The following is a 10,795-nucleotide window of genomic DNA, read 5'->3' as shown; positions in this document are numbered from 1 at the left end:
CCGGCAGCAGCGGCGGAGTGAGGAGCTGACACAGGTCAGCTCCTCGCTTCAGCCGCATATGTGTCAGCGAGAGAGGCGCGCAGTGGCGAAGCGAGGAGCTGACCTGTGTCAATAGTGAAATCGGGACATACCTCCCTCCAACCGGGACTGCGGGACATGTCACCCAAATCGTGAATGTCCCGCGGAAATCGGGACAGTTGGGAGGTATGAAAATGGCCGTTCTGTTATCACCACGCAGAGGGCCTTCCGACTACACTTCAATATCCCTGTTGGGGGTAATGCAATTAGACATTGCATCAACAGCAACTCCTTCGGCCATTGGAAGACTCAGAACAGTAAGAACACCTCAAAATGTCCTCCTGGTAAGAAATGCTATTGAAGTGTCTCCCAACAGGACAGGGCCACATCCCACACTGCTAGGATTTCAATGGCGAGATTGAGGCAAATGTTCCCCCAGCACCTCGTCTCTGTGCGGGGTGACGTGGAGTGGCCTGCGCCCTCACCAGATTTGAGCATTTGTGACTTTTTCCTTTGGGGGTACCTAAAGGAAAAGGTTTTTAAAAATCGTCCACATACCCTGGAAGAACTTAAGGACAGAATCAGGGAGGAAGTTACGGCAATACCCATCCAAATGTGCAGAAGAGCTGGTGAAACCTTCAGAATTCGCCTACAAGAGTGTATCGCTGCTGACGGCCGCCATCTTCCTGATATCAGCTTTAAAACTTAATGTAAAAAAACTAGATTCTGAACTGAATTAAGCAATATAAACAGAATTTCTGTAAGTTGAGTTGTTTTTTGTTTTATAGCCCTTTAAAACCGGTTTATACCTTTTGCCCCACCCTGTAGGAAAGCGGCAATATGATTGGTTGTTATGGGCAACTGGTTGCCCTTTAACATTTCTGTGTTCCAGTTTTGCTGACTCTTCCCCCTTGTAATTTGTATTAACCCTTCAACATGCCATGAGTGTGAGTCTGTCCCCTCTTTAATTAAGGAGTCTCCTGTCTCTATAAATTAGGATGGGGGATTTGTATTTGTTGAGGAGTCTGGACTGGATATCCGTATTCTTGGGGGTTTGATGTGTGACCGATACTGTCATCCTGCAAGGAACTAGTGACCCCCCCATATGGCGGGGCTGTAAATATACAAGGGTGCAGTATGTTTAGAAAGGAGCGTACAAATAAGAAAGGGGGAGGGGTTTGCTTATACGTAAAATCCGTCCTTAAGCCAGTCCTGCGTGAGGACATCTGGGAGGAAAATGAATATCTGGAGTCCTTATGGGTAGAAATTATGGGAGGAACAAAAAATAATAAAATACTGATAGGGGTTTGTTATAAATCTCCAAATATAATGGAAGAAGCTGAAAATATACTAATAAAACAAATAGATATACTAAATAAGAGCCCTAGAAAACACATACCCTATGGGAATAAGCGGCCAGAAATCATAGAAAAACAATATGGCTAACTAAAACGGTACAGAATGCAATAAGGGATAAAAAGGAAGCATTTAAAGTACTAGAACAAGAAAGTAGTGACACAGCATTAAATACTATAAGGAGAAAAATAACCTGTGCAAAAGACAAATAAAGGAGGCGAAGATGGAGGCCGAGAGAAAAATTTCCAAGGAAAGTAAAAGTAATCCAAAATTATTCTTCAATTACATAAATAATAAGAGAATAAAAACTGACAATGTGGGCTCTCAAAAATAATTTGGGTGTAATGGTGGAGGAGGATGAGGAAAAAGCACAAGTATTAAATGCTTTCTTCTCTACATTGTTTACACAAGAAAATCCATTGGCCAATAACATGATTAGGGGGAATGTAAACTCTCAATTAAATGTCACCTGCTTAACCCAGGAAGAAGTACGGCGCCGCCTGCAAAACACTAAAATAGAGAAATCGCCCGATCCAGATGGTATACACACCACCCCCCGAGTTCTGAGGGAATTAAGCATGGTCATAGATAGACCCTTGTATCTAATATTTAAAGATTCAGTAATGACTGGGTCTGTTCCACAGGATTGGTGCCAATTTTCAAAAAGGGTTGTAAAAGTGAACCTGGAAACTATAGGCCAGTAAGTTTAACTTCTGTGGTGGGAAAGATATTTGAGGGCTTTCTAAGAGATGCTATCCTGGGGTATCTCAATGTAAATAATCTTATAACACCCAATCAGCATGGGTGGGTTTATGAGGAATTGGTCCTGTCAGACTAATCTGATCAGCTTCTATGAGGAGGTCAGTTTAAGACGGGACATGGGTAATGCAGTAGACGTGGTGTATCTGCACATGGGTAATGCAGCGGACGTGGTGTATCTGGACATGGGTAATGCAGCGGACATGGTGTATCTGGACATGGGTAATGCAGCGGACATGGTGTATCTGGACATGGGTAATGCAGCGGACGTGGTGTATCTGGACTTGGGTAATGCAGCGGACGTGGTGTATCTGGGCGTGGGTAATGCAGCGGACGTGGTGTATCTGGACGTGGGTAATGCAGCGGACGTGGTGTATCTGGACGTGGGTAATGCAGCGGACGTGGTGTATCTGGGCGTGGGTAATGCAGCGGACGTGGTGTATCTGGACGTGGGTAATGCAGCGGACGTGGTGTATCTGGACGTGGGTAATGCAGCGGACGTGGTGTATCTGGACGTGGGTAATGCAGCGGACGTGGTGTATCTGGGCGTGGGTAATGCAGCGGACGTGGTGTATCTGGACGTGGGTAATGCAGCGGACGTGGTGTATCTGGACGTGGGTAATGCAGCGGACGTGGTGTATCTGGACATGGGTAATGCAGCGGACGTGGTGTATCTGGACATGGGTAATGCAGTGGACGTGGTGTATCTGGGCGTGGGTAATGCAGTGGACGTGGTGTACCTGGAATTTTCAAAGGCTTTTGATACTGTTCCACATAAACGGTTGGTATGCAAAATGAGAATGTTGGGACTGGGGGAAAACCTATGCATTTGGGGTAGCAACTGGCTCACTGATAGAAAACAGAGGGGACTTGTTAATGGTAAATATTCAGACTGGACCACAGTCACCAGTGGGGGGCTACAGGGGTCAGTATTGGACGCACAGTCACTAGTGGGGTGCCGCAAGGGTCAGTATTAGGTCCTCTCTTGTTTAATATCTTTATTCATGACTGGGTAGAGGGTTTACAAAGCAGGGTGTCCATATTTGCAGATGATACTAAACTTTGTAAGGTAATAATGAGGAGGATAGTACAAGGGGATTACAAAGGGATCTAAGGAAACTGGACGCATGGGCGGAGACTTGGCCAATGAAGTTTAATGTTGACAAATGTTAGAATATGTAAATCTGACTTCCATGATGTAATTAGGATGCCAGTGCCTCAAGTATGCACACCAATAGATTGCGCTCACTGAGAATGTGCAAGTCTATCTTCCATGAGTCTCAGTCAAGCAAACCAATAGAGGGCGCTCCCTTTAACATTATGCCGACCTTCTCAGAGGCCTTTGTTTGCAATGATGTTGGGATTATACCAGGTACAGTCTCTCAGCCAAGGACAGCTGTTTTGATGTGTTGCATCTCATCAGCTTGGCGCAGAGAAGACTGACCTGGCAGAGGTGAGAGGCTTAGACAGGGTTGGGGGGATATCGTCAATCCATAGGGAGAGACCACCATTTAGGTGTGTGGAGTCTTATTAAGCCATGAGCGCTCCACTGTGCAAAGGAACATGGGAAAAATATGTAAATCTGACTTCCATGATGTAATTAGGAAGCCAGTGCCTCAAGAATGCACACCGATAGAGGGCGCTGACTGAGGATGTGTAAGTCTAGCTTCCATGATGTAATTAGGAAGACAGAGTTTCAGGCAAGCAAACCAATAGAGGTCAGTGTTCTCTGCGCCAAGCTGATGAGATGCAACCCATCAAAACAGCTGTCCTTGGCTGAGAGACTGTATCTGGTATAATCCCAACATTATTGCAAACAAAGGCCTCTGAGAAGGTCGGCATGATGTTAAAGGGAGCGCCCTTTATTGGTTTGCTTGCCTGAGACTCTGTCTTCCTAATTACATCATGGAAGATAGACTTGCACATTCTCAGTGAGCGCCTTTCTTGAACAGAAAAATATAACAGGTTATGGACTCTAGATTTAAGGACATGTTGAGCCAGTTTTTTTTTTTCAACATTAGAAGTTTTATTGAACGTTTTACAAATTTTTACAAAATCAGAGGGGGGGGGGGGGAAGCAAAAAGAAAAAAAGGGGGGGGGAGGGAGGGAGGGGGCCAAAATAGCATACAGAGGTATCAATTGATGGCAAAGCAAGGGGGTGGAAAGGGGGAGATGGAAAATAGGCAAGAAACCAATAAACGCTCTGGCGCAGCAGAGCTTACAAACACAACATGTGCAAAAGCCTCGAAACTTACAAGTATCAATTGTCAGGTAAAATGAAGAGAAAATTGAAAAAACAAATCGCACAGGGAGACGTTACACAGGGGACACAGAAGGGAAGAGGGAACGGAAATCGGCAGAGTAATAAAAATGGTTCCAAAGGAGCCAAGTCTGTCGATGCTTGGCATCATCCTGGCGGAGCTCAGCTACCAGGGTCTCCATAGTTCGCAAGGCAAGAACCTCATTCAGCCAACAAATGAGCGAGGGAGGGGTCGTGGACTTCTATAGCCTGGGAATGACTGAGCGAGCTGCCACTAACAAAACTCCAAGAAGTCTACGGGTGGATTTACAAAACGTCCAGGAGAATAGGGAAAAAAAGTAGTGGCGCCGGATCATCTTCTAAATCAATCCCTGTCACCTGTAGAATAACCTGTCTGACCCCAGTCCAGAAGGGGCACAAGAGAGGGTAACCCCACCAGATGTGGGCCATGAGCCAGGGTTTTTATACTGACTGCCAGATTTGGAGTCGGGAAGGAATTTTTTCCCCTGAAATGGGGCAATTGGCATGAGCCTCATGGGGTTTTTTGCCTTCCCCCGGATCAACACTGTAGAGGATTGTAGGGTTATAGATTGAACTTGATGGACGGATGTCTTTATCCAACCTCATCTACTATGTAACTATGTCCTCTACAGAGGCAATCACACCACCCACAATAATATATTCCTCACAAGTAATAGACCCCCCCACATAGATAATATTACCACAAAGCTAATAGCCTCCCATTGATAATACCCCCCTACATTATGCAGGGTCCACCCCCCCGCATAACACCCAGGCCCTCCACATACATAATACTCCTGCCATATCAATTAACCCACCTCTATCTCTCTCTACATATATATATATATATATATATATATACACACATATACACACACACACACACACAACTTCCACCATATCATCCAGCTCCCCCACAGGAGCTTTAGGGGGCCAGGTTGTGCTACCCCTATAGTGCCACCACTGTGTCCTGTATAGATACATACCTGCCATCTCATAGTGTTTGGGAGACCGCTAGGAAGCTAAACATACTCACCAATACCTGCCAACAGTCCCAGACTTCTTGTCCTAAATGTTCAACAACAATCCTGGCAAATTTGTCTTCTCCTATCTCATAAAAGACAGTTTTTGTTTTACAAGTCACTTCCGGTTTAGGGTGGAACTGACTGACCTGATTTTAATAACAAAAAATTTGGCAACAAAACTCTTCTTTTTGTTAGGTTTTCCTCAGTATCAGGATGTTGAGTTACTTACAGTGGTACTAGCCTCTGCCCAACTTCGTCTGCTTGTTGGTGGCGTCGATGATCCACCTATATTCAGCAAATTGCTGCCGTCAATGGTTTGCCTGCTCCAGCGTTTTGGCAGCTGTCAAAGTGGCTTGCCGCTGAACTCTTTCCTTCTGCCATGCCCATGATTGTTCCGGCCTCTCAGCAGCTCGCTGGGATTCCATATAATGATCGTGTTGTTGGCATTGATGATCCGTCTGCTCCAGCATTTCGGTAACTCTCAAGCTGACCTGTTACTGAACTTGTTCCTCGCACTGTGCCTGTGATTGTTCCGGTATCTCAGCAGCTCACTGGGGCACCATATAATGAGCATGTTGTTGATGATCCCCCTGAGCTCCGCTTGAGGAGAATTCTGTGACTTCTGGCTCCTTCATAACTCTTGTTGTTTGCGACAAATTAGATTTTCTTTTTCCCGTCATGTTTAAAATTGAGAAACTGCCAATTTAAATTAAAGGTGTTTTCCCATCCAGTGTGTCAGCACTGGAGCAGATCAGATAATATGCAAATGCATGTACAGAATGGACTGAGGGTTAGCTGAGTGTTCACATAGAGAGATCACAGACCTTGCTTTATCAAAACCTGAGATAAGCTGCTGCAAGAGCAGTGTAATATAGTATGTGAACATAAATTCATAACAGTCATGAAGCCATGTCATTTACCGGGATTCACTGTAGGAATACAATAAAGATGGCCTGCAGAGCATGTGCTGTATGCTCAACCCAAAAGTGAACTGGCGAGGCGTGTAGTACATGTGTGAGATTTGGACCCCCGCTGAAGACAGAGGCGGCTGCTAGATAGTGAAGTGGATGACGAGATCTGCATGAACGAACGGCCTAGGAGGCGGCATCAAAGGTATGACGCTGTGGTGCTCGGAGCACAGGGGGAATTTGCCAAAAAACAACATCTTCAAAAACGGCTGCAAGCAGGAGAGAAAGAGAGGTAGGACTAGGATAGCATTTCTAAAGGCTATTCCAATTTGTCAAAAAAGAGAAAAGTCTCGATCTCACCATATATATGTAGTCCAATCTCCCCCTGGGTGCACGGCCTTTTACCTCTGGACTGGACGAGGCAACCTTCGTATTTGAACAATCCACCACGTTATAGCAGGTCCGCACTCCTTGGGCTTGGTAAAATATAACTTTTAATAAGCCATTTTAAAACTAACATGACATAGAACAAGACGTGAAAAGTCAGAAAAAAAAAAATAGTGCTTAAAACCGCCGACGCGTTTCGAGGCTATACAGCCCCTTAGTCATGGCATGACTAAGGTGCTGTATAGCCTTGAAACGCGTCGGCGGTTTTAAGCACTGTGTCTTTTTTTCTGACTTTTCACGTCTTGTTCTATGTCATGTGACTTTTAAAATGGCTTATTAAAAGTTATATTTTACCAAGCCCAAGGAGTGCGGACCTGCTATAACGTGGTGGATTGTTCAAATATTCCAATTTGTGTTTACTTAAAAAAAAAAAACGATATCCCAATAATAGACTCCCTTTAACAATCACCACAATAATATATTACTAGCTTTTACCCGTGACTTCGTCTGCGGTGATTTGAGAATTGGGCGGACGCAGACGTGTGAAACTGTAAAAGTGCTTTAAAAAGTTTGGTGGGCTAGCAAATGTGATGTGATGTGTTATATTGTGTATGTAGTGATACAGACAATGTGATCTGTTGTATTGTGTATGTAGTGATACAGACAATGTGATGTGTTATATAGTGGAAAGCTATATGTAAATGTGAGTGAGTAGAGTGAGGGCTACTCCTGAGGTGACAGTAAGGAGTGTGCAGGCAGGTTGAGGCAGGAAGTGCCAGGCAGTGTGTGTGAGTCTATAGCTGGGGCTAGGAGTCCTGCTTTTGTGAGTCTCCTGCTAGGAAGCCATGTTGTTTAGTGGCACCAAAAGTAGCCTGTGACTCAATCCTAAGGGAAAACTATGTTTGTGGAAAATTGCACACAAATCCGTCCAGGCGTTTTAGCGTGATTGAGGAACAAACATCCAAACTCACAAACATCCAAACACACAAACTTTCACACTTATAATATTAGTAGGATAGTTCAATGTTCAACTTTGTACATAAGTTACATACTGAATTCATCTGTGTACCTCCATTTTATGGTTTCCATTACTATTCAGTGCTGCAGTCATAATTTTACAGACTGAAATCTCCCTGGATTCCCCATATCTGTACAAAGCTTGCTGCTATGATAGGTACAGTCTGTGCATCACGCCTGGTCCAGTAATCTGATGTACTAAGGAGTTACTAAGCATTATTGGAGCTTAGAAAGGTAGTAGTCAATAAGATGAGCTCTGCTCTGGAGTATAATACAGGCTGTAACTCAGGATCAGTACAGGATAAGTAATGTATGTACACAGTGACTGTACCAGCAGAACAGTGAGCGCAGCTCTGGAGTATAATACAGGATATAACTCAGGATCAGTACAGGATAAGTAATGTAATGTATGTACACAGTGACTGCACCAGCAGAATAGTGAGCACAGCTCTGGAGTATAATACAGGATATAACTCAGGATCAGTACAGGATAAGTAATGTATGTACACAGTGACTGCACCAGTAGAATAGTGAGCGCAGCTCTGGAGTATAATACAGGATGTAACTCAGGATCAGTACAGGATAAGTAATTTAATGTATGTACACAGTAACTGCACCAGCAGAACAGTGAGCGCAGCTCTGGAGTATAATACAGGATATAACTCAGTATCAGTACAGGATAAGTAATGTAATGTATGTACACAGTAACTGCACCAGCAGAATAGTGAGCGCAGCTCTGGAGTATAATACAGGATATAACTCAGGATCAGTATAGGATAAGTAATGTATGTACACAGTGACTGCACCAGTAGAATAGTGAGCGCAGCTCTGGAGTATAATACAGGATGTAACTCAGGATCAGTACAGGATAAGTAATGTAATGTATGTACACAGTGACTGCACCAGCAGAATAGTGAGTGCAGCTCTGGAGTATAATACAGGATGTAACTCAGGATCAGTACAGGATAAGTAATGTAATGTATGTACACAGTAACTGCACCAGCAGAACAGTGAGCGCAGCTCTGGAGTATAATACAGGATGTAACTCAGGATCAGTACAGGATAAGTAATGTAATGTATGTACACAGTAACTGCACCAGCAGAACAGTGAGCGCAGCTCTGGAGTATAATACAGGATATAACTCAGGATCAGTACAGGATAAGTAATGTAATGTATGTACACAGTGACTGCACCAGTAGAATAGTGAGTGCAGCTCTGGAGTATAATGCAGGATGAATAGAGCAGCGTTGCCTACACATTTTATATGGATTGTATCAATACTGCACACAATTGACCTCCATGTTCGGTGCAGTAAATAAATAAGTGCGGACATAAAAACTTCTATAGATAAAATATTTAATTACAAAATAGCAACTATAATACATCCTTTTCAATAAAGCAACTGAGGTAAATTTTCTCCAATACATACAAGCATCTCATACAGTAGACCAGCAGTAAGCAACTCGTATAACTTATTTGTGTATCTCCCACAATGCACTGCCCATTAAACTACTACAGCAAAGCATGCTGGGAGGTGACGTCTACCAACATCTGGTATAGAGAGGTGGCTTCTGTTTAGACGTTTTTGGCATTTAGTCCCCTTCAACGAACACCAGCTTTAGTTTTGTTGTCTAGACAGTGAATATTAATATGCAGCAGAGCTGAGCTTGACATTTGGCACAATTTGTGATCTGTATATAGCGCCATGTGTCGGTTTTCCATGGGCCTGTGGGTTTTACCTCCTGCTTCAGTTCAATGATGAAGTTCAGCTCTGCTATATCTGGATACAGCACAGTGTCTGCAGCGATAAATTCACCAATGCAAAGTGACATTACACGTTTAGATCAAGTGCATTGTATTCTTTATAAAGTTTTTATATTACTTTTCATATGAACAGTTTTGAGGTCTAGCATCAGGACGATCGGCACCGTGAAGCGTAAGGTAATAGGTGGACAATTCCCGAACCCTGGAATGATGACCATCTCAGACTTGTGCCATAGCAATATAAATTATGGCCTAAAAATTAGCTATGAAAGCTACAGCACAAAATCCCAGATAGGTAAGTCGCCCGACTGCCCCCTCCATTCAACACTATAACTATACAACATTTCTTAAAAAAAAGAACAAAAAATAAGAATTTTTTGAAAAAAAAAAAAAATTACAGTGATGGTCACCCAGCTGTTACAGATATAGCCCAGTAAGGGTTGCAATTTCAACAAGCCTTCCAGCTCATAACATACAGTATTTGCCCCTCCTCCGCCTACCTTAATAATACACTTATACACGCTGTTTGACCCCAGCAGAGGCTGCTATAATCCCAGGACTTTATGAGCTCACAAGTTTGCATTCAAAAAGCACCTTCTACCATAAATAGGTGCCATTCCACTGATTCTAGCACATTTGGAATTTTTTCTCAAACCCCGCCATTCCTGAGCAATTGGTGAGGTTAGCTTCAGCACTCAGTAGGCTAAAATTAGGCTCTATATTGTCAGGTGGGCGGTCCCTGCTTCAGCTGACAGTAAAGCACCTACTTAGCATATTGGGGGGAGAAACTAACAGCATTAATTACTCAGGAATGGTGAGGGTGATAGAGAAAAAAATGAAACTGCACCAAAATCAGTTAAGTGGCACCTATTGAAGGATGCAAAGAATTGGAGTTGGCGGAGAGGGTGAAAGGGATCTCTTTAAAGGGATCCTATCATTGGAAACCCCATTTTTTTCTCCCTAACACGTCGGAATAGCCTTAAAGGCTATTCTCCTACCTTTAGAGGTCTTCTCCCCGCTGCTGTTCGGTACAAATCCAGATTTTCTTTGGTATGCAAATGAGTTCTCTCGCAGCACTGGGGGCGGTCCTCAAGCTCAAACAGCACTGAGGGCGTCCCCAATCCTGCAAGAGAAATCTCCAGCGCCGCCTCCATCTTCTTCAAGGCCCGAAGCCTAGAAGATTGAAACCCAGGACGGAAGAAGACGCGAAGAGAGCCCGTTCCTGAAGAAGATGGAGCCGGCGCTGGCGTGTTCTCTTGCAGCATTGGAGACGCCCCCA

This window comes from Leptodactylus fuscus, chromosome 1, assembly GCF_031893055.1.
Source record: "Leptodactylus fuscus isolate aLepFus1 chromosome 1, aLepFus1.hap2, whole genome shotgun sequence".
Taxonomy (NCBI): Eukaryota; Metazoa; Chordata; class Amphibia; order Anura; family Leptodactylidae; genus Leptodactylus; species Leptodactylus fuscus.
This window is presented reverse-complemented; position numbering follows the sequence as displayed.